The sequence below is a fragment of the Petaurus breviceps genome, unplaced genomic scaffold (assembly GCF_028583685.1).
Source record: "Petaurus breviceps papuanus isolate PSGF00001 unplaced genomic scaffold, PetGlider_PUasm1.0 139, whole genome shotgun sequence".
In the NCBI taxonomy this organism is placed as follows: domain Eukaryota; kingdom Metazoa; phylum Chordata; class Mammalia; order Diprotodontia; family Petauridae; genus Petaurus; species Petaurus breviceps.
The window spans coordinates 8,753,862-8,777,669 of NW_027185697.1; the positions used below are offsets into that span (position 1 = coordinate 8,753,862).

A 23,808-nucleotide genomic window follows, 5' to 3' on the forward strand; every position below is an offset into this window, starting at 1 on the left:
AAGGGACATACCAAATAGTTATAACCCAAAGAACCGCCATCTGCCCCCCAGGGCCTAGCGCTGCCCTTTCAGTCAATCCTGAGGACCCCTAAACCAAATCTACTCTGCAAGTCATGTTGCCCCCCAATAGATGGGGCCCTTTAAGAAGGGGACAGACAGTCCCAGGTGGAGCAGCCCAGAGAAACCCCAAGGGGCTCTCTTAGAAGACAACTCTTGGCAGTAAGCCACATTGGCACTGTGCCCACTCACCCTCACCCCTCTGGGAGCCAAGCCAGCTGCTCTCCCTGACCTTGGCTCAAGATGCTTTCTCACCTTCCTCCTCAAGTTTTTCTGCCCTGACCACTTTCTGTTGACTTCATACCTACACATGACATGGGCTCGGCCAACTCAACGTCCCTTTCTCTCTCCAAATCAGCCCTTTTCCCATTGTCATGCTGCCTCCCCAATCCTTTATCCCTCTATTAAGGGTTCTTTGCCTGGGGTCAATCAGTGAATCAATAAATATTTATTAAGTTTCTACTATGTTCCAGATTAGGTGGCACAGGCCTGGGGTCAGGAAGACATGAGTTCAGATCCAGCCTTAGACACTAGCTGCGTGATCCTGGACAAGTCCCTTCACCCTGTTTGCCTCAGTTTCCTCAGTAAAATGAACTGGAGAAGGAAATGGCAAACCGCTACAGTATCTTTGCCAAGAAAACCCCAAAAGAGGTCCCAAAGAGTCAGACAGGACTGAACAAATGACCAAATGACAGCAACATGGTCCAGACGCTGTGGGACCATGTTTGCTCCATCTGGTCTGTCTGGTCCGTCTGGTCCGTCTGGTCCGTCTGGTCAGGCTCTGGACTCTTCCTGAGTCTCTTCTTCATGCTCTTGAGGCCCAAGTTTCAACAGACTCTAAAATTACTTCCAGCTTCGAGAGAAAAGACAGACGACGCCAACCCCCGTTTAAGTTGCTAAAGGGAAAATCAGGCTGGGAAGAAGCAGACATGAGAGGAGCTGACCATCTCCCCCATGCCCCTATCCCCAGCCTGCTACCCTAGAGACTTCAGGGGCCTTGGGAGAGATCTAGGACGCTCCTTGGGTGAGCTCAGCCACCCCAGTCCCAATGGGAGAGCTATTTCACTCTGTATTGACAGGCATACAGCCCCTCTGTATACTTTCCCATCCCCACTCTACCCCAAGTCCCTCACCTCTGCCCCATCCCCTCATCCTCCCACCCCCCAATTCCCCACCCCCATCCTCCCATCCTCACCCATGACTTCACCAGAAACCGGACTGGTAATAGCCAAGAGGGCAAACAGTAAGACATAAGACCAGGAGGTTTTTTTGAGTTTTGTTTTGTTCTATTTTTAGAGCAGGCCCTATTCAGGTGGTCTGAGCACTAAGTTCTGTGATGGGGAATGTGGAGAAACCAGCAATCCTGATCCTGCCCCCTGCCTTCTTCCAGCTGGGTCCAGCTGGTCCCCATTTCTGAGCATACTTTACTCTTCCCCGAGTTTCTGCCTCCCCTGGAGTCCATCAAGTCTCAGCTAAAGCATGGATTTCCATCAGAAGCCTCTGCCAGGCCTCATTAATCTCAGTGGCTTCTCTCTGTGGGTTATTTCCAGTTTATTCTGTGCGCATCTTATCTGTATACAATCATTTGTATGATGCTGAACCCCCCATTAGAATGTGAGCTCCCTGAGGGGTGAGACTGATTCTCTCTTTCTTTGGATCCCTAGTACTTAGCACAGGACCTGGCACAGGGTACTAAATTAATGCCTGTTGACTGCATCTGACTCGTTACAAAGTCTGCATCTGACAATCTCATTTTTCTACTCTGTCCTGTGGCTTTCGACGTTTGTCATGCCTGAAACTGTCTGCCTCAGTCTATACCTTGGATGAATCACCTGTCCTCTCCAGGGTCCTCTGGAGTCAAGGTGGGTCACTGTGTTTGACCAGATGATTCTGGTGGAGGAGCCATGGTCCCTGCCTATGACTGACAATCCATCATTTAAGTGCCTACTGTGTGCCGTGCAGAGACAGTGTGGAGTGGATGGAGATCCAGGCAGTCCAACATCCTGCCTAGAGGAAAAGAAAAAGGAGAGGGAAAGATCGTTCAGTAAGCATCTGCTTCTGAAAGGCAGGATGACTCAGGGGCACAGTGTTCCTGGACCTGCTTGTCAGTCAGTGCTGGGGAAGGCGTCTGCAGCTGATAGCCATAACTTAATAACTCACCCCCACCATTTGTACCTGGAAATTGTGGCCTACTTGCTACCTTGGGGAGGAGCCGAGAGGCACTGACCCATCCCCTTTTACTGACCAGACCTTTCAGAACCGTCTTCATCTCATTACAAAAGTTATCAATAAAAACTGACTCCATCTTGCAGCCATCAGCCTGTCCAACATGTTGCTACATTACCATATTTAATATGCTCCTTTTAATTCTCTTTATCCAGAGTTTTGTTTCATTAATCAAAGCAAAAGCCCAAACAAAGAATTGTCCTTTGAACACTACTATGTACCAGTCACAGTGCTAAGGGATGCACACCTATTATTTCACAACAACCCTGGGAGATAGATGTTGTGATTAGCATTATTTTACCAATGAGGAAACTGATGCAGAGAGATGAGATTTGCCCAGGATCCTACAGCTAGTAAGTGGCTGAAGCTCAGGCTCTACCCACTGCCCACCTGTGATTTCATTGGCATAGGGTATTCCCAGATGAGGGAGCTCCCTTCAGTGATTCTGATCGGCAATTTGTCTGCAACCTACAGCCTTACGCTGAGAGATCAGGTGGCTTGCCTGTTGTCACACACAGTAGGTGATCTAGGTGTTACTGGAAGCCAGGTGTTCCTAGCTCTGAATCCAGCTCCCCCTCCACTCCACACTACCCCTGCATAGTGCATAGTAGGCACTTAACTAATGGATTGTCAGTCATGGGCAGGGACCATGGCTCCCCCACTAGAATCATTTGGTCAAACATAGTGACCCACCCTGACTGCAGAGGGCCTGTGATGCTGCCAGAAGACCCACCTCTGGACAGAGAAGTGATGAAGCCAAGGTAGAGAAAGAGACACACATTTTCAGGCATGACAAATGTGTGGACTTGTTTTGCTCAATTTTTCTTCCTCTCTTTCTTGCTCCCTCCCTCCCTTCCTCCCTCCCTCCCTCCCTCCCTTCCTTCCTCTCTTCCTTCTTTCCTTTCTCCCTTCATTCCTTCCTCTCTTCCTTCCTTCCTTTCTCCCTTCCTCCCTCTCTTCCTTCTTTCCTTCCTTCCTTCCTTCCTCCCTCCCTTCCTTCCTTCTTTCCTTCCTTCTGCACCTTGAGGCAGAAATGTGTACCAGGGCGGAATAGTGAATGTGTTGTCAGATGTCGTCTTACAGCCAACTTGATTTTCCTTTTCACAAGGGAAGGTCCGGTTTGGAGATGAGTGGGACACATTTGCAAAAATAATAGTAATATTAAGGCGAAATGCACCAATTGAACATTTGTAAATTAAATAAAAAGACACTGATAAAGAAATACATAATTACATAGAAACCCACCTGCCAGGAAACTGTACTTCTGTTTTATGGTCTTGGAAATAAGGCACATTATCCATCCAGCAGTCAGCCAACAAGCTTCCTCCAGCAGTCTTCAAAGTGTTTGCAGGAAGGTGGCTATTCTCCTGGGGCACTTCCCTTTAAACATCTATGTGTTCATGAGAAATCAGGGAATAGTAAATAGTAGAGCCGCAGGACTGTGGTCAAGTTTGCCCCTCTTTGTGTGTGCACAGTTATTTTCATGGAAATTATGTTTTATTTAAACTGGGGTTTGGCTCTATCCCTTTGCTCCTCTAAAGGCAGGAGGGTGTAATGGGTGGAAACCATGATAGAGAATCAAAGAACAGCCTGGGTTCAAACCCTGCTTCAGGTAGTTGTCATCTGGGTCACCCAGAGCAAGTACTTTCATCTCTCTGGGCCTCAGTTTCCCCATTTGTAAAGCAAGAACTCTGTTCTCCAAGGCCTCTAAGCTCTAGATCTATATGACCCTTTGATCTTCTAAATTAAACATTAATTTACGTCTTTTTAAAAAAGACAAAGAAAAGACATAAGTGTTGAACTTGACCTTGACATTCAGGCAAAATCATCTGTGTAAATAGCATAGGAATCCCACAGAGAGGAGTCAGACCTGGCAGTCTGGTCGGGAGGATGGGGAAGAAGATGGGGATGGGGGTGGGGGGATCCTCAAGCCCTGACCTGGAAGGTGGAGAGAGAAGCCTCAGTGGCCTCAGCCTTGGCCTGCTTTCATTCTCCCTGGTCTCCTGTGTTGCCCTCCTTCCCCCTTCTTTCTTTTCTGGCTTCCCCTTCATCCCCCCCTCTTTTTCCTTCCTCCTCCTTCCTCTTCTTCATCCCCTTCATTTCCTCTTCTCTTTTTGTTCCCTTTCCTTCCTCCTTCTTCTCCTCCATCCCTTCCTTCTCTTCCTTCCCTTTTTATCTCCTCCTTCCCCTCCTCTATCCCTCCCCCTCCTCTTTCATTTCTTCATCTCCTCCCTCCTTTCTTTCCTCCCCATCCCTTCCTTCTGCTCCTTCCCTTCCCTTTCATCTCCTTCCTCTCCTCCACCTCTTCCTCCTTCCTCCTCTCCTTCATCCTCCTCCTTTTTCTTATTCTCCTCCATGTTCTCCTTGTCCTACGATCCAGGATCTGGACCGGGGCGGCAAGCTTGGCACAGACAGCCATGGATAGATTCAGCAGCAGCTACTGGGGGAGGGAGAAGCAGAGAGGCATGAATGGAAGCAAACCGCTTTGTCCCTGGGACCCTGCCTGGTCATGAGCCAAGGACAGTTTGTGATTTGAGCTCTGACCACCAGAGGGCATCTGTGTGCCATGATGCTCACCACTGTCCCCAAGGTAGCTGATCTCCATAGGAGAAAATCAAGACATTGGGTCCTTCCTATCTTCCCATTCCTCTCCTCTTCTCCTTCCTATGTTTGCACCCCTTTCCTCCCCTCCCCTCTCCTGTCTTCCCTTCTCCTCCACTCCCCTCCTCTCTTCTCCCCTCCCCTCTCTTCCTCTCCCCTTCTCTCCTCTCCTCCCTTCCCTTCCCTCTTCTCCTTTTTTCCTTTTCTTTTTCCTTTCTCTTCTCTTCTTTTCTCTTCCTTCATTTTCTTTCCTTTTCTTTCATTTTTTGCTTTGATAATGTTTTATTGGTACTCTTTTCTCTCGGTTTTTATTCTTCACTGTCACTAAGACAATATTCATAAAGCACTTAGCTCAGTGCCAGCACATAGTAGGAGTAAAATAAATGGTCGTTCCCCCCCCCCCCAAAGCCCCTCCTCACCTCCCTCCACTCACCAACACCACTCACTACCCCCAACAATAACCATCCTGTAAGAACAAGCAAAACTGACCACGTCTGGAAGTGTATCTCACTCTGTATCCTAGGTCACCTCCTATCTGCCCGAGGTGGAAGCATGCTTTAACTTCAGTCTTTGAAGTCACGATCGGTCCCTCTTCTGAAGTCTTTCAATTCGAGTTTCCTTTCCAAGACCACCTTAGTTTCCACCACCACCCTTTCCCCAACACTGCTTTCTGTTCCTCTCTAATGTGACCAGCACAGGATGGCTTCCAAGGAGACTGTGAGTTTCCCCAGGGCTTAAAGCCCAGTGTTTTTGAGGCCAGGGTCAGTGTTTCAACCTTATCTTAATTATTGAACTTCCCATGAAAAAAAGATGTTTCCCAGTCACAGGGCTGTGATATGATATGAGGACTGATTCTTCTTCCCTTTTTTTGGGGGGGGGCCTTTTTTGGAGGTGGGAAGGCAGGGCAGTTGGGGTTAAGAGACTTGCCCAAGATCACACAGCTAGTAAGTGTTAAGTGCCTGAGGCCAAATTTGAACTCAGGTCCTCCTGACTCCAGGGCCAGTGCTTGGTTCACTTGCACCATCTAGCTGCCCCAAGGACTGATTCTTGACCCTGGTCACCCTGATCCTCCCCTACCCAACCCATCCACAACTCATCCCTGAAGCCCAACTCTGATCACAAGACTGAGTCCTAACTAGCCTAGACTGACTGACCCCCAAATGTGACCACATGTTGGATCCTAGCCCAGCCATAGCCCAAGGCTCAGTTCTGGCCACATGTTTAGTCCTAACCCAGCTACAGCCTGACCCTTAATCTAGTCCACTCTTTTCCAAAGCAATATGTGTTCAATCTATGATTAATTAATTAAATCTCAATGGGTAACTTTGTATTAAACCTAAAATCTTTTTAACCCCAATCTTATTGTAATTATCAACAAATAAGCATTTATTTTAATAGCTGGCATTTACATAGCAAAGAGTGATATATATGTCTATATATAGACATGCATATGCATGCATATGCATGTAAAATCTCATTTTGTTGCTTAGTCATTTTTCAGTCGCGTCCAGCTCTCCATGACCCAATTTCGAGTTTTCTTGGCAAAGATACTGGAATGGTTTGTCATGTTCTCCTCAAGTTCATTTTACAGATGAGGAAACTGAGACAAACTGGTTTAAGTGACTTGCCCAGGGTTATACAGCTAGTAAGTATCTGAGGCTGGATTTGAACTCAAGTCTTTCTGACTCCAGGCCTGGCCTGTCTCACACACACACACACACACACACACACACACACACACACACACACACACTGATGGGCTCTGCCTACCCATTGCTTACACTCTAGTCCCTATAGCAACTCAAATGAACCAGTGTCCAAGAGCTTGATGCCCACATCTCCACTGCTCCATTGGATGACCTCAAACCCAATGTGTCTAAGACATGTACACCCAGAATCTCAGGGTACCAAGGGACCCCAGAGACTATCTAGTCTGAACGATGGCTGCCCCAAAGTCACTTCTACATACAGCCAACAAGTGGCCTGAACCTTTGTTAGAAGATTTCAAGGAAAGAGGAAACCACTCTTGTTTTGAAATGGTTACTGTGACAGCCAGATGGCACAGAGCCAGTTGGGTGATGCAGTAGATAGAGGCTGCTTCAGACTCTAAGTTATCTATGTGACCCTGGGCAAGTCCCAACACCTCTCCCAGAATCTGCTTCCTCATCTATAAAAAGGGTATAACAATAGCACTCCCCTCCCAGGGCTTCTGTAAGGATGAAATTAGATAACATACGTAAACCTTAAAATGCCATGTAAATGTTAGTCATTCTGGCTGCGGTTTAACACGTTTTCCCCAAATCACATGTTCCTATGGATCTATTTGCATGTTCCCTCTACAGTTCTGATCACAACCTAGCCATGTCTGCCAGCCCTTTTTGTCCCATCCATCAGTTCTCCACCAAGGGACCAGCCAGTGCTCTAGAGGCTTCCTGACTCGGGTCAGCCTGTCCAGCTGCCATCCCTCGGCCTCACCACGAGGCCAACCCATGCTCATTTGGAATCATGGATCTCCCAAATGACTTCCTTTACTCCTGCTTATCTTCAAAGTTCCTCCTAGAGAGCAGGACCAATTCAACCAGTCAGTGGATCACTGGGCATGTCTTTGTCTCTTCAGCACCAAGCACATAGATGCCTAGCAAATAGTAGGCACTTAATAGATGTTGATCCAATAACTGATTGCTGCGTGGCAACCCATCTCCCGTGTGGGCCTCTCATTCTGAAATATGCTTATCCTACAATCCCACCTTCTAAAGGAAGCCTTTCCTGAGCCCTTCAGAAGGGAGCCAGCATACATGGCACAAATCCCACTTGTTGCGGTTCAGGTGTGACCAGCTCTTCATGCTCCCATGGATCATGGCCCTTCTGCCCTCCACTGTCTCCCTATGTCTGTCCAGGTTCATGCCAATTGTTTCCATGACTCTATCCATCTCATTCCCTGCTCTCCCCCCTTCTTTTGCTTTCAATCTTTCCCAACAGCAACATATTTTCCAATGAGTTCCCTCTTCTCATGTGGCCTTCCCTCTGCTGATTCTCTCCAGTTTCTCTGGTCTAGAGCTTGTTTCTGCAGACTTGTTTGCATGTTGTCTCCCCATTAGACCTAGCACACAGTTGGTGCTCAATCAATGCTTATTGATTGACTATTCTATGTGTCATATCCATGTGACAACCAACCTAAATTTGCCTCTTTGCAGTTTCCAGCCCAGGGCACCTAGTTCTGGCCTCTGGTGCCAAGCAAAACATGCTTTATCCCTTATTATCTTTACCCTCTCTCCAAAAAAAGGAAGAACCAGTTTTCTTGCTTCCTTCCCTGATCCTGGCAGTGTTGGCATCACCCAGACTTGGACCTCAAAGATCATCTTTCTCCCCTCTGTCACCTTCAGTTCTTGTATCCAACCAGTCACCAAGGATAAGGATTCATGGTGAGCTGGCTCCAGCTTCCACCCTTTCCTCTCTGTCCCCATTGCCACCACCCAAGGCCAGGCCCTTGTCACTTCATGCCTGAGCTATGACAAACATTCCCTAAATGTTCTCCCCAACACTCCACACCTCTAGTTCAATCCACCCTGCAGTCAGTCATCAGACTAATTAATTTTCCTAAAGCATTACTCTCTCTGGTTATGGCACTCAAAAGCTTCATTCCAAGGACTCCCCACTCTTTCAAGACAAATCCTAAACTTAATCTGCCATTCAAGACACCAGGGAGCTTCTTTCTCTGTCCTGTCTCCCTCGTTTCCTAATATGTGATCATTGAGTCACAGATTTCACTCTCAAAGGTACCCTTAGCAAACATCTGCTCCAGCCCCCTCATCTCACTTTTACGAATGAGGAAACTGAGGCCCTCAGAGGTTTAGTGATTTGGTTACACAGGCATTATGGTGAGTCTAGAAGAGTCAGACTATGAGGAGAGCTGAGCACTGCAGAATCAGTGCTTCTAACTGTGGTGCTGGAGAAGACTTTTGAGAGTCCCTTGGACAACAAGGAGAGAGAGCAAATCAGTCAAGCTTAAGGAAATTAATTCAGGCTGTTCAAAGGAAGGTCAAAGACTGAAGCTAAAGCTTACATTCTTTGGCCACACGAGAAGGGGGAACTCGTTGGGAAAAACCTTGATACTGGGAGGGACTGAAAGCAAAAGAAGGGGGCAGCAGAGGATGAGACAGATAGAGAGTGTCATGGAAACAATGGACATGAACCTGGACAGACATCGGGAGATAGTGGAGGACAGAAGGGCCCTGTAGTCTTCAGTTTCAGTCAGCCTTTCAGCCAGATTGGAGTGAATGTGACTGCCTTCCATCTGACCCCACCCCTACACACACACACACACACACACACACTCACACATTTTCATTTCTTCTGCTCCATCACTGTTTCTGCCCCCCACCCACCTGGAATAGCACCCACCCTATACTTCTCTGAATCCTTCCCCTTCTCTGAGAGCTGGTTTCAGCCCCACTGGCTCTCTGAAGCCTCCCAGACTCCTCCAGCCCACAGAGATTTCTCCCTCTTCTGACCACTTAATTATACACCATCTCTGGTTACTATTTAAAGTGAATAGTTTGTATCATTCTGTGGGGTAAGCCTTGCTCCCCTGCTAGGCCAGTCACAGTCACAAGATCCAGAGCCTGAAGGGACCTCAGAGGGAATTGAAGCCAACCCCCTTATGGTTTAGAAGAAAAGAAGACCTGGATTGTTTAAAGGACCTGTCCAAGGTCCCACAGAGGTAGAATTTGAATCTGGGTACTCTCACTTCTAATTCCGGAACTCTTTCTCTTTTTGATTATTAACTTAACAACCATCATCAAAGCCCATCAAATAAATTAGAAAACAAGACCAAAATTACATTAACCACAGAATAACTGATGTCTGCCTAGTGCTTAAAAATGCACATGAGCATTTTGTGAACTTCCCATGAGACCTCCAAACAAGACTGTGATGTTTGATGAGTACAATATTATCGGTATTATTGAGCAGCTAGGCATCGCCATAGTGCACATCGACAAGCCCAGAATCAGGAAAACTTGAGTTCAAATCCAGCTTCAGACACTTCCTAGCTGTGTGCCCCTGGGCAGGTCACCTAACCCTGTTTGCCTCAGTTTCCTCATCTGTAAAATGATCTGGAGAAGGAAATGGCAAACCACTCCAGGATCTTTGCCAAGAAAACCCAAATGGGATCACAAAGGGTCTGACGACTGAAAAACTACTAAACGACCACCATTATTATCCTCATTTTTCAGACAAGGACAGTGAGAGTCAAAGACATTCAGGGTTTGGCTGTGGCCACAAAGGTGGCGAGTGTCAGAAATAAGATTTGAATTCAGGTCTTATTTTAGCCCCTGTGGCCCCCTGCCTTTCAACTACACTGTACATTTTGGCAAAATAGAACCAGGAAGTAAATTGACAAGACACACTTGCTGTGTCCCCTTCTGAATCCGTCTGATATTCCCTTTGCCCTTGTCTTCCCTCTTTGTTGTTACTGTTCATTCAGCCTGTCTGACTCTTCCTGACCCCATTTAGGGTTTTCTTGGCAGAGAAAACTGGAGCCATTTGCCATTTCCTTCTCCAGCTCGTTTGATAGATGAGGAGAAGGAGGCAAACAGGGTGAAGTGACTTGCCCAGGGTCACACAGCAGCTAAGTAAGTGAGGCTGAATTTGAACTCAGGTTCCTGACTCCAGGCCCAGCACTCTGTCTACTGCACTGTCTAGCTGCCTCCTTCCCTCTTTTATCCATTATCTATCTATAATAACCAATATGTTAACCTTATTCTGAGTCTGCTGATCTCAACCAGAATTACAATATAAGTCTTTCTGTGAGATGAAAGGCTCTTGCTGCTTTTTAATGGTTTTTCATGGTCAGAGTCTGATCATAATTCTTTACATTGCCACCATCACAAGCCCCTGGCACCTAGCAGGGAATTAATTGGATTCACCATAGGGGTAGGAGAACAAGCATTTTTAAAGCACCCTACTATGTGTCCGACATGTACTAAGTGCTTTATGGATAGCTATCTCATTTGATCCTCACAGCAATGGTGGGAGATAGGTGCTATTATCCCCATTTTATAGCTGAGGAAACTGAGGCAGACAAAGGTTAAGGGATGTGCTCAGGATCACCCAGCTAGTTAGAGTTTGAAGCTGGATTTGAACTCAGGTCTTCTTAACTCAAGGTCCAGGCCTCTATATCCCCTGTCCCATCTAACTACCATCAAAGTTCATGGCTATAGTAAATGGACCAGGTATTCTCTAACCTCTCTTTTAGTTCTAAAACCCATGTTGCCATGACCTAACAAAAAGCAATGTGTGGAAATTACAAGAAGGCAGATCAGAGCTCAATAGGAGGGAACTTCCCACCAATTAGGACTTTCCCCAAAGTGGAATGGGCTGCCCTCGGAGGTAGGGACTTTTCCCTGCCCCTTTCACTGATGCTGATCATAGGATTAGAGATTCAGATCTGGAAAAGACTGAAGAGGTCATCGAAGGCAGTCCTTTCTTTTTAAAAATAAGGAACATTGTAGCGTAGGTGATGGACTAGATGACCTCAGAGGCCCCTTCCTCCTCAAACCTTGGTGATGGTCTAGTTCATGGGTTCACAGAGGAGGAAACTGAAGCTCAGAGTTTAGCTTACTTGACCATGATCTCTCACAAGGAACAGCTGAGATCTGAACCCAAGTCTTCAGACTCTGAATCCGGTGTGTGCCACCCCTACACCAGTTTGCTATTCTTCCTACATGCAATTCTTCTTTTTCTAGGACAGAGTTCAGTGACCCCAAAACACCCATGAAATGAATCAAGTCAACAATACTAAAGGTCTAAGGTCATCAGGAACATTGACTATGGGCTTGGGCTGGGCTGCACTTCTGAAGCAAGGAGGGGATGGAGCCTAATTAGGGGAGAGGTGAAGTAACTTAGAGGTTGGGACAGAGCTAGCGTCAGGTGGTTCCGGTTCTACACAGCTTGGTCCATGCTTGGAACACCAGGAGAATGTCACTGGACCAGAAGAGCAGCTCCCCATGGGTAGGAACCAATCTAAGAGCTGCCATTCACATGTCACTTTATGACCTCCCAAGAGCTTCACCTACAATTTTTCATTTGATCCTCACAAAAGCCTTTTGAGTGAAGTGCTATTATTATCCTCCATTTTACAGAATGAGAAACTGAGGCTGGGAGAAGTTGGGTAACATCCTCATGGTCACCTATCCCAGGGGGATTTTTTTAGGTTGTCCTGATCCCAGCTTCACTGTGCCCCCTAGTTGCCAATGAAAAGGATCCAGCAAAGGACAAGGGCCTGGTAATGAGGAAGATGGAGAACTTCCTCCTTTCTGGTCGGCTTTGGGAGAAGCAGATTCTCTAGAATCCTGAAAGGAGGGAGGCAATGTCAAAAAGTGGAGATCTCGTTATACTTAGAGTCCAGAAGACCTGAGTTCAAATCCTGCCTCTGAGCATATCTAGTTACATGCCTTTGGGAAAATCACTTAACTTCTCACAGCCTCTATTTCCCTACTTTTAAAGAAATGAAGTTTGTGGAAATATGTTTTGCTTGACCCCATATGAATGACCCATATAACCTGTTGGCCTTCTTAATTGGGGGGGAGGGGAAGGAGGGAATTTGGAACTCAAAAGTTTCAAAAATGAATGTAAAAATTGTTTTTACCGGTAATTTGGAATTTTTTTTCATTATTTTTTTAAGGAAGTGAATTCTGCCTGTGTGAGAGGCAGTGATATCCTAGGGGATAGAAATCTGGCCTCACAACCAGGAAGACACACATTTAAGCCTTACATCTGACACATTCCAAGTTACATTACCTGCTCGGGGCTCTGGGCAACTCTCTAGGACCTTAAGCTTCACAGAGGGTGCCAGCCTGAACTGTCCCCATATCAATGAAATAGTCAAGCCAGTTCCTAACCCTATTCCTAGTCATACCTGTAGCCTGCTGATTATGAGGATTACATGAGCATGGTCAATGACTATGCAAACACCAAAGCTCTAAGTAAATGCTAATCCCTATGGGGGGTGGGGCAGAATCAAGGTTAGGTGACTTGCCCAGGGTCACACAGCCAGTGAGTCTCCCAGGTAGGACGTGAGCTCAGGTACTCCTGACTCCGGGGTCAGTGCTCTATCCATTTGGCCATCCAGCTGCCCTGCTAATCTCTATTATTGTTCAAGAGAGTCCTCAGTGACCCAGTCCACTCTGAGTCACATGCCCTCCCACATGTTGGGTAACTGGCCTCACTATTTGTGCCTCTGTTCTCCATGGAACATGGACCATAAGTTAGGACCCATCTCTTTTCTGGCCTCACTTGTTTTTTTTTTTTTTTACCAGAATGAAAGCCCCTTTTGGAGTGGGGTGGAGTGGGGGCACAGCTTCTAATGAACAACACGTAGGAACGTAAAGGAAAGGATGGAGAGGGCAGGTGGACCCCAAGTATCTCTCTCCTTTCCAAAAGTCACCAAAGGGCACCTCTTCCAGGAAATCTTCCTAGACTGTAATACTCAGCCCATTGGAATATAAAGAGTAGAAAATAATTCACATTACAGAGTTTTAAAGAGATTTTAAAAAAATGTTTATTTCGACTTCCAGTCTAAATCATCAATAAGCAACAAGCGTAACAATATAGAAAGAACAAAAGAAAGGATTGTATGAGACACTAAGAAGTCCTGTTATAGAGGGGTTTTTAATAAAGAATATATGAAATTTTATAAAGTAGTAACAAAATTGCCCTGTTCCTTGGTGTCACTGTCTGAAGTCCTTTTGTTTTTTTTTTCTGTGTGTTTTTAAATGTTATATTGGTCCTTTTTTCCTCTTTTAAAAAATTTCTATCACTCCCCACTGACTCATCCCACCCTGCCTCACAAATAAATGGAAAAACATTTATTAGGTATTTACTAGATGCCAAGCACAATGCTAAGTGCTGAAGAATAAAATAATATTAATATATAATATGTACACAGCACCTACGATGCGACAGACCCTGTGCCAAGCATTTTACAATTATTATCTCATCTGATCCTCACGGCAACTCTGGGGCGTGGTTGTTCTTATTATTCTCATTTTATAGTTGAGAAAACTGAAGCAAACGGAGGTTAAGTAATAATAACTAATGTTTATATCTCCTTCAGCAAAAAAAAAATATTTATATGGTCTTACTATGTGCCAGTCACTGTGCTCAGCACTTTTCAAAATTATCTCATTTGAGCCTCACAACAACAGCTGGTAAGTGTCTGCGGCTGGATTTGAACTCAGGTCCTCACTGCCTGGGAATCTCAGCTTCTTGAGAGTAGGGATTGAATCATTCTTTGGATTTTTGTCCCTAGCCATTGTACAGTGCCAGCAAACATAGTAAGTGCTCAATAAACTTTGGTTGGTTGGTTGGTTGAAGTGGGCATCGTTAACATTTATCACAACTGGAACAACCAGGGCTGTAATGATACACATTCCCAGACCGTGGCTGCTCGACTCCCACAGAGCTTGATTGTTAGTCCTGAGCAGGTGGGAATTGTCTTTCTTATACTATAGGTCATGAGCCCCCACTGGTGTTCTTCCTCCCATGATTATCAGTCAATAGCAATTAATCAGCCAGATGTATTAGCTTTCACAATGGGTCATTTACTAAGTTGATATAATAAAAACAATTAGTATAAAACATATCACCCAAAAGGCTTTGACCCACTGCCACTAGAATATGCAGACCTGGCAGGGGTATATAGTGTTTGAGGAGTACCAGCACCTCCAATTGAGCTCTAGCCCAGCCCTTTTCAGGGCTATTCATTCACCTGACACTCTAGTCTCACTAAGAAACTATTGTATGTGTAGTGGCCACACCCCAGGAAACCATCTCTGCAGATAGGCCAAACCAGGTTGAGTGTAACTAACAAGCCTCAAACCTGTCAGCGAGGTACCGGGGGATGTCTATCCCAGGACTTCACCCCAAGCAGAATGGGTAGGTGAAAACATCTTGTTCCAGTGGGCATGAAGACAACTGAAGCAGGCACTGTAGAGAGCTTAGAGCTTAGTCAGACATCAAAGATGCCAAAGTCATCCGCTACATCCCCCGTCGTCCTGACTTTCGTCCTGCCACTGGACTTCAATGACTCCGGAAGAGAGAGAGTGAGGCTAATGACATTGTGCAGTTCTGCATCACTTAAGTCCAATTAATGCTGCAGTCAAAAGATATCAGCCTATGATGTCATTGTTCCTTTTCAAAATCAAGGACAAACAACGACTATCCAGCAAACACCGTGACAAGTGCTGGGGATACAAAAGAGGCAAAAGGCATTCCCTGCCCTCAAATAGCTTATAATCTAATGATGGCAACTACGAGCAAGCACATGTGTATAAGCATCTGTGTACAGGATAAACAAGAAATAATTAGAAGAAGGAAGGCACTGGAATTAAGAGGTATTGGGAAAGGCTTCCCGTAGAAGACGGGGTTTTAATTGGGAGAAGAAAGTCAAGGGGACTGGGAGGAAATCAGAACCAAGGTCAAAATGTTCTTCCTTACCCTCCCCACCCCTACCTAAGTGATTCCTTATCAGCAAGAGTGGTCAGAATTGCTCTCTCCTGGTTTGTGGAAAACTCAAATCTCTCTCAGCTCCAGAACTGGTTAGATATTTGATGAACAACTTTAACAGGCTTCCTCAATCAGCAGGAACTATCTTCCTCTTATGCCCTCACTCCAGTTTATCCAATGGCTTTCAAGGATTTTTCACACTTGGACCAAGTTAGGTCCAAAGTATACAGAAGACCTGAGTTCAAATACAGCCTCAGACACTGACTAGCTATGTGACCCTGGGCAACTCACTTGACCTGTTTGCCTCAGTTTCCTTAAGTGTATTATAGAGGTAATAACCTACCTCTCATGACTGTTGTGATGAGCAAATGAGATGAGATTATAAAGCACTTAGCACAGTGCCTGATGCATAAAAGTTGGTTTTTACTATCGTTATGGAGACATGCTCACATCTAGTTGAGATATCAGGAATAACATTAGATCACTGACTTTAAGTGAAGTGTGGTGGTCTGGCTGATTTACTCATTGACACCCACTGTCATGCTAGTCCAGTCCCCCTCATTTTACAGTCCATGCTTGGGGTTAGGGATCAGTCTGTGTTGGCAAGGTTCAGAGCTAAGGGGGACCTTGGAGGTTATCTGACCCAGCCCCTCCTCATTTTATAGACTCTGATTGTGACTCGGCTTCAGATTGAGGTTAAGGGCCAGTGTGTAACTGAAGTGTGTAATCTCAGAAGTAGAAAGAACCTTCCTTACTACTCATCAGGATCCTCCTCCTACCTCCTCTCAAGCATTTCCTGGAAGGAGGGAAGAATCAGGACAGCGGAGCAGAGTTGGGGCTGGGAGGTTCAACATTTGAGCCCCCCACCTGTTACTCCCAAAGGCTCCCAACCCCCTGAACCCTCAGTGACCTGCACATATGCTTCCTTTAATAGAATGCACTTCTGGGAAAATGAGAGACAGACACAAAATCCCCAGTCCCATTCGAAACCCTGCCCGGGCCCCTGCTTTTCCACTGAAGAGGGGGGAGGAGCAGAGAGAGATGGTGTAAGAGAAGACACAGAGCCACTCTCAGCCCACCCCTCCCTCTGCCACCAATAGAGGATCTCACTCACTATGCCAGGATTGAGTCATATGAGCTCTGCATCCCTGAGAAGGTGAGGAAAGGAGACACTGCCTTCCCCAGGGGGTTTGAGAATGTTCTCCTACAAGGATGTAGCCTGGGGAGATGGGGTTTGGGGCCGAGGGGAGAAAGGAGACTAGAGACATTTGTCCCATGTCCCATTTCCATGGCTCCTCTGACTAGGAATGAGATCCTTGAGATCAGGATCTGTGTCTCCCTGTCAGACCAGGGGCCCCCTGAGGGCAGGGCCTGAATCTGAGCTGCCATGGAACAGTAGCTTCATTTCCTACTATTGCTAGAATCAAACTGGCCCTTGGAGGAGGCCTAGCCTTAGCAGGAGGCTGAAAAGGTCACCTCTATCTTCCCCACCCCCATCAGACTCTAAGCTTCTTGAGAGCAGCTCCTATCCAGGATAGTGAACCTGCAGCCTCAAGGGCCTCTAGGGCCTTGGATTCAGTCCAAAGGCCACACATGAGGACCTAGAGGGCCACATGTGGCCTTGAGGTCGAAGGTTCCCCAACCTTGCCATATCGATCTTTGTAAACCTTGAACCTATAAAATGACTGTGCTTAATGAGCAATTAATTAATCATTGTTTGCTAAACTCATAAAACTAGAGGATTTATATGCAGAAGGGGCCTTAAAGACTGAAGAAACTGAAGTCAGGAGGGGGGAAGAACCTGCCAAGGTCATCTACAAAGCAATTTTCCAATCCAAGATCTGAACTCAAGTCCTTCCGATATCAGGCATGTTCTGTTCAGGATTCCTTTGGACTAGATGGTTCCCTTCTAGTCCCTAAACTCTCTGATTCTGTGATTCCAAGTGGAGGGCTCTCTCAGCTGCCTCCACCTGCACTGAATTCAATTCAATTGAGGCAGAAAGCCCTCAGACTGAGCATTCCACCACCATTCTGGGTCCAGACCATTCCATCTCCCTTCCACCTCTCTCATTGTTAGCTAAAAGACACGAGGACCTGGGAGAGAATGAGTATTTAGTGGGGAACTACTTTTCTGTGCAAATGGAACTTGCAGGAGGCCACCTAACCTGCTTCTGTGTAAGGCCAGACCTGCTGGTGAGATGTAGTCTGACTCAGCATCCAGCACCAACAGTCTCACTGCAAATGAGACCAAAAGCCAAAAGGCAGCCCAGGAGATGGCAGAGCTAGTTTTTCATGCATCTGATAGCAATAAGAAATTGCATTTTCTAGTTAGTAATTGCATACTACCTGTTCAGAAAAATCCCCATGAAGACAAGTTACCTGTACATTCATCCTATAACAGAGGGGAAGGAGAAGGCTTAGGAAAGGACCTGGAATTTCATCACTGCAGAAACTCCTGAGGGAGGAAAGGCCCTGCACTAATGCAGATCAACACCTTTTCTGTAATTTACAACTTTAAGAGAGTCGGCAGGAGTTTGGAAGGGTTAAGGGACTTGCTCAGGGTTAAGGTGGTACTTGTACCTCTGTCTTCCTCCCTCCAAGACCAGCTCTCTATGCACTGTGCCATGACTGCTTCCAGCAGAAAACAAGGAAATATAGAAATTCTCCAAAGAACCTGATAAGCCTCCCCCCCCAACACACACACACACAAATAATAAATAAATATATATATTTTAAATATGTGGTGACTGCAGTGCAAAGGTGAGGATAGGGTAGGAAATCAAAAAATATATACTTGTATATCATGAATAAATTACTTAGGAGAGTCTAGAGACCCTGCATATAGCCAATACTAAATAACATCATGAAAAAATAAAATATATTTTCACAAACAAGCAATGATAGCTTACCAATGTGGTAAGCCATTATTGACTTGCTAAAATGAAGATCAAAACCAATACCAAATGTGAAGAACAAATGAAAATAAGGAGTTGATGGGGTACACAGCTGAGGCAACTATAACTTGACCTATTTAAATAAATTGTTGATGCTTAAAAATGGAAAATGGATAAAAGAATAGAAACTGACAGAATTATCACTATTTTCCAAACAAGGAAATTTAGCTCATGAAAATCACTCACCAAAGGCAGATTTCAGAAAAACCTGGAAAGACTTACATGAACTGATGCTGAGTGAAGTAAGCAGAACCAGGAGAACATTGTACATAATAACAGCAACATTGTACAATGACCAACTTTCATAGACTTAGTTCTTCTAAGAAATACAATCATCTAAGACAATTCCAAAAGACTCATAATGGAAAATGCTATCCACATCCAGAGAAAGAACTATGGGGTCTGAATGCAGATTGAAGCATACTATTTTCTCTTTTTGTTGTTGTTGTTTTCTCCTTGTTTTTCGTATTTGTTCTGATTTTTCTTTCACAATATGACTAATGTGGAAATACATGTAATGTGATCATACATGTATAGCCTATATCAGATTGCATGCCGGGAGGGGGCAGTGGAGTGAGGGAGGGAAAATTTAGAACTCAAAATCTTGTAAAAACAAATGTTGAAAAATAAAAAAAAATTTAGTTTAATTTAAAAAAATATAAAGACCACAAAAAAAAAAAGAAAATCACTCACCACAAAAAAAGGCCAAAAGAGTCTAGAAAAAGCCCAAGGCAAGACATACTTGATCTCCTTGCCAAGTGGAGGAATATGGCAGCCAAGGTCAACACTGATTTAGAATAGAAACTCATTCATAAAATTTTATGGGGGATGACACTGGAAGATCAAAAGCAGCATTGCCTCACAAGACTAGAAACAGTAGAGGGAAAATCAAGTTTATAGAAAACATGGCATCAGACTAAGCTAAGGTAGCATGTCCCTAGGGTATGGAAGGATGAACCTGGAAGGAGAATAATGGCCACATCTGAACTGAAGAGTCCTATGATGGAATGAGGAAATTGAAATGACACAGAGGAAAACAAAGAAAGGAAGAGAAGCTGGGCTCAACCAAGGATGCACAGTGGAAGTCTATGCTGAATATGGCACCATTTTGAGGGTCCTAAGTGACCAATTCTCAATCTATTGGAAAGCATGGGTATACCCAACATTTGGAGAAAATCTCATACCCTATTTTTACTTTTAAAAAGTAACCAAGAGCAGGGGTGGCCAGGTGGCTCAGCGAGTAAGAGTATCGGCTCCAGTGTTGGGATAACCTGGAGATCGAATCCCGGGCTCAGACACTCAGCACCACACCCAGAAATGGCTGGCTGTGTAACCTTGAGCAAGTTGATTAACCCTGATTGCTTAAAAAAAAAGAGGCTAAAAAGTAACCAAGAAAATATCAATAATCACCAACTTATATACCTATTTCCACAAAATCTTTGTGAGAATAATACACCTAACATATGAACACTTTCAGCACAACATATCAAGGGAATTCCTTATAAAAAGAGAAGGGAATATCAGGCTTTTGCAAAAAATAGTTTACAGCAGAACAACATTTTTTGGTGACAATTTGGGTCACATTGCCCAGGGTCACATAGTTAGTAAGTGTCTGAGGCCAGAATTCAGAAACCTCCTGACTCCAGGGCCAGTGCTCTATCTTCAGTATTGCCTAGCTGCCCCATAGACCAGCATTTTTGCAATCACACTATTGACTGAAACAAGCAAAGTATACGAGTTTCTTCTCTGCTTTGATTTCTTGAGAGAGAAAAAAAAATTGAATCATTAGAACTGCCTTAAAGACTCTACCCAGAGGTGGGGAACCTGCAGCCTCAAGGCCATCTGTGTCCCTCTAGGTCCTCAAGTGTGGCCCTTTGACTGAATTCAAACTCCACATGTGACCTCTAGGCCACAGGTTCCCCACCCATGCATCTACTCCAATATAGGGTCTCACACACATATGTTAAAATCATACAAGATTTGGTACAGTAGAAAAATCATTGTCCCTAGTGACAAGAGATCTGGTTCTAAGCCCAACCTGACCCATCCTACCATTGTGACCTTAAGTAATTTTTCTTAACTTCTCTATGCCTCAGTTCCCTCAGCTATAAAATGAGGAGCCTGGATTAGATGACCCCTGAGGTCCTTTCCAGCTGTAAATCTATGAACCTGTTATTACAATACAGAACCTGGGAGAATTATAGGGAAGACTGAAGTACTCACTCACCCTCAGCCTGTAAAAGGCCCCCTTAGTTCTAGACCCATGTCCAAGGACAGTTCAGTGGTTCGGTAGATAGAGTGCCAGACCCTAAGTCAGGAAGATCTGAGTTCAAATCTGGCCTCAGACACTTACTAGCTGTGTGACCTTGGTCAAGTCATTTAACCCTGCTTGCCTCTGTTTCCTCAACTGTAAAATGAGCTGAAGAAGTAAATGGCAAACCACTTTAGTATCTTTTCCAAGAAACCCCCAGATGGAGTCATGAAGAATCAGAAAGGACTGAACAACAAAAGTTCTGGGGTGGGGGAAGGAGCCAAGATGGCTGCATAGAAGCAGGAAAACTCCCTGCACTCCCCTCATAACCACCTCAAATACCTATAAAATATGACTCTAAACAAACTTTAGGGCTATAGAACCCACAAAGTGACAGAAAGAAACAGATCTCCCACTGAAGGCAGCCCAGCAGGCCTATGGAAAGGGTTCATCCCACCATGCTGGAAGCAGCACCCAGCTCTGTATGAGCCCATGGTTTTAGCCCCAACCAGGGGGCTGGAGGGACTATGGCAGAGTAGATCACCAGCAGCTGTGGCAGTTTCCAGAATTACCAAAGACTAAGTGAGAGGTCAGTGTGGACTTGGTGGGATCATGGGGTCTGGGAGTGCAGTCTGGCCTCTGCCCCTGGAGGGAGAAGTGGCTGAGGCATGGTGGCTGCCACCCCATGGCTGCTTCAGAGCTCCTGGCCTGCAGATTATAGGGGGACCAAGCAACCATTCTGAGGGATAATCACACTTGCTTTAACCCATTTGGATCTGGATCACTGTCTGGGGTGGAGGTCCTGGGGTGCATAACCAAGTGCCAGAGCCAGTGGAGGCTTCAGAGAGGGCAGCCAACTAATAGCTCCAGCAGCTGCAAAAACCCCAGAAATTTGGGACAAAGCTCTCCTCTCTGGAAGCAGAGTTCTACTGTGGCAAAAAGCTCAAAAGTCAAGTAATTGAGTGGCAACACCAGCAAGCAAGGAAGCAAACAAAGCAAGTACAGCAACCTGACTCTAGATTCCTTTTTTGGGGATAAAAAGAATTCAAAGCATGGAACAAGACGAAGACAAGGCAGTCAGAACTCCTGCACCAAAAGCTTCCAAGAAAAATATGAAGTGGTTACAGGCCATAGAGAAGCTTAAGAAGGATTTGGAAAAACCAAATAAGAGAAGTTGAGGAAAAATTGGGAAGAGAAATGAGAATGATGCAAGAAAATCATGAAAAGCAAGTCAACAACCTGACTGAAGAAAATAACACCTTAAAAAATAAACTAACACAAATGGCAAAAGAGGCTCAAAAAGCCAATGAGGAGAAGAATGCCTTAAAAAGCCAAATTTTCCTGATTGAAAAAGAATCTCAACAGCTCACTGAAGAGAATAATTCCTTCAGAATTAGATTGGAGCAAATGGAAGCTAGTGACTTTATAAGGAATCAAGGTGCTATTAAACAGATCCAAACAAATGAAAGAATAGAAGGCAATGTGAAATATCTCACTGGAAAAACCACTGACCTGGAAAATAGATCCAGGAAAGATAATTTAAAAATTATTGCGCTACCTGAAAGCCATGATATAAAAAAGAACCCAGAAATCATCCTTCAAGAAATTCTCAAGGAAAATTGCCCTGATGTTTTAGAACCAGAGGGCAAAATATAGGTTGAAAGAATCCACCAATCACCTCCTGAAAAAGATCCCAAAAAGAAAACTCCTAGGAATATTATAGCCAGGTTCTGGAGTTCCCAGATCAAGGAAAAAATATCACAAGCAGCCAGGAAGAAATAATTTGAATATTGTGGAAACATAATCAAGATAACACAGGATCTGGCAGCTTCTACCTTGGGGGATCGAAGGGCTTGGAATGTGATATTCTGAAGGTCAAAGGAGCTGGGATTAAAATCAAGAATCACCTACCCAGCAAAACTGAGTATCCTGTTTCAGGGGAAAATATGGTCATTCAATGAAATAGAGGACTTTCAAGTATACTTGATGAAAAACCAGAGTTGAATAGAAAATTTGACATTTAGATACAAGAAGCAAGAGAAGCATGAGAAGGTAAACAGGGAAAAGAAATCATAAGGAACTTATCAAAGTTGAACTATTAACATTCCTACATGGAAAAAGATAATTGTGACTTATGAAATTTTTCTCTGTATGAGAATAGTTGAAGGGAACATAAATGTAGATAGATAGATGATAGATAGATAGAGATGTATAAATACATATATATGTCTAAATAGGAGGGTATATGGGCATATGAATACATATGTGAGTGTGTGTATATACATGTACAGGTATACATAGACAGAGGGCACAGGACCAATTGAATAGGAAGGGATGATACTTAAAAGGTGAAATTGAGAGGTGAGAGAGGAATACAATGAGAGGAGATGGGGAGAAATAGAATGGGGTAAATTATCTCATAAAGAAGAGGTAAGGGTAAACTGTTACAATGGGGGGGAGAACAGGAAGACAAAAGGGAATGGTTCAACCTTACTTTAATTGAATGTCGCTTAGGGAGGGAATGACATACACACTAAATAAGGTATCTCACCCTACAGGAGAGTAGGGAAAAGGGAATGAGAGGGGGGATGATGGAAGGGAGGGCAGGTTGGTGTAGCAGCAAGCACCCCAGCGTCCCCAGGGTGGTTGCCAACACAGGTTCTTAGATCTGCTTTGTTAAAGGAAAGCAACTCAAAATGGGTTAACAAGCTTACTTTAATCAGTCAAATATGTATCCTTTACCTAGTTCAGGGAAAAAGGTCATCACCCGGAACTTCTGTAATGGAAAAGCAAATTTAAAGATCTTCCCTGCCCTTAGGCCCTTTGATAGGCTTAAGAGACTCTGAGAACCTTCCTTGATTTGAAAATATACTCTGCCTCCTGATAGGCTGAATGTGGTCACATGGAGCCTGTGGCAGGAGGATTGGTTTTCAGGAATTCCCACACCTTGATTCTATGTGATTGGGAAGTGGGTCAAGAGGGTGGTTACATTCTCTGACCCAGGAGAAGGCTATATAATCCCTGATGTGAGGCTTTGCTTTGGGGCTCACTTTTGAGAAGTGTTCTGTGATTTGATCAGATGAGACTCTGGGAAGCCATTGTTGAGAGCCCCCCGGCTTTGAAAAACCCAGATGTTGACTTGGTATGGATGTAATAGTTAGACAGTTTGGAAACCTATCTACTTGATCTGTTCCTCTGTTTTGATAATTCTGT

General features: G+C 44.8%; 1 long non-coding RNA gene across 1 annotated transcript in view; it reads right to left on the bottom strand.

Moving 5' to 3' along the window:
- Positions 1-1,346: 1,346 nt before the first annotated feature.
- Positions 1,347-23,808, bottom strand: part of LOC138146056 (uncharacterized) — a 45,619-nt gene continuing 23,157 nt past the window's right edge. Inside the window, exons 3-4 of the long non-coding RNA XR_011164374.1 lie at positions 3,529-3,673; positions 1,347-2,064 (exon numbers count right to left, since the gene is read on the bottom strand). This is a non-coding gene — a long non-coding RNA (uncharacterized lncRNA). The remainder of the gene's footprint in view (positions 2,065-3,528; positions 3,674-23,808) is intronic.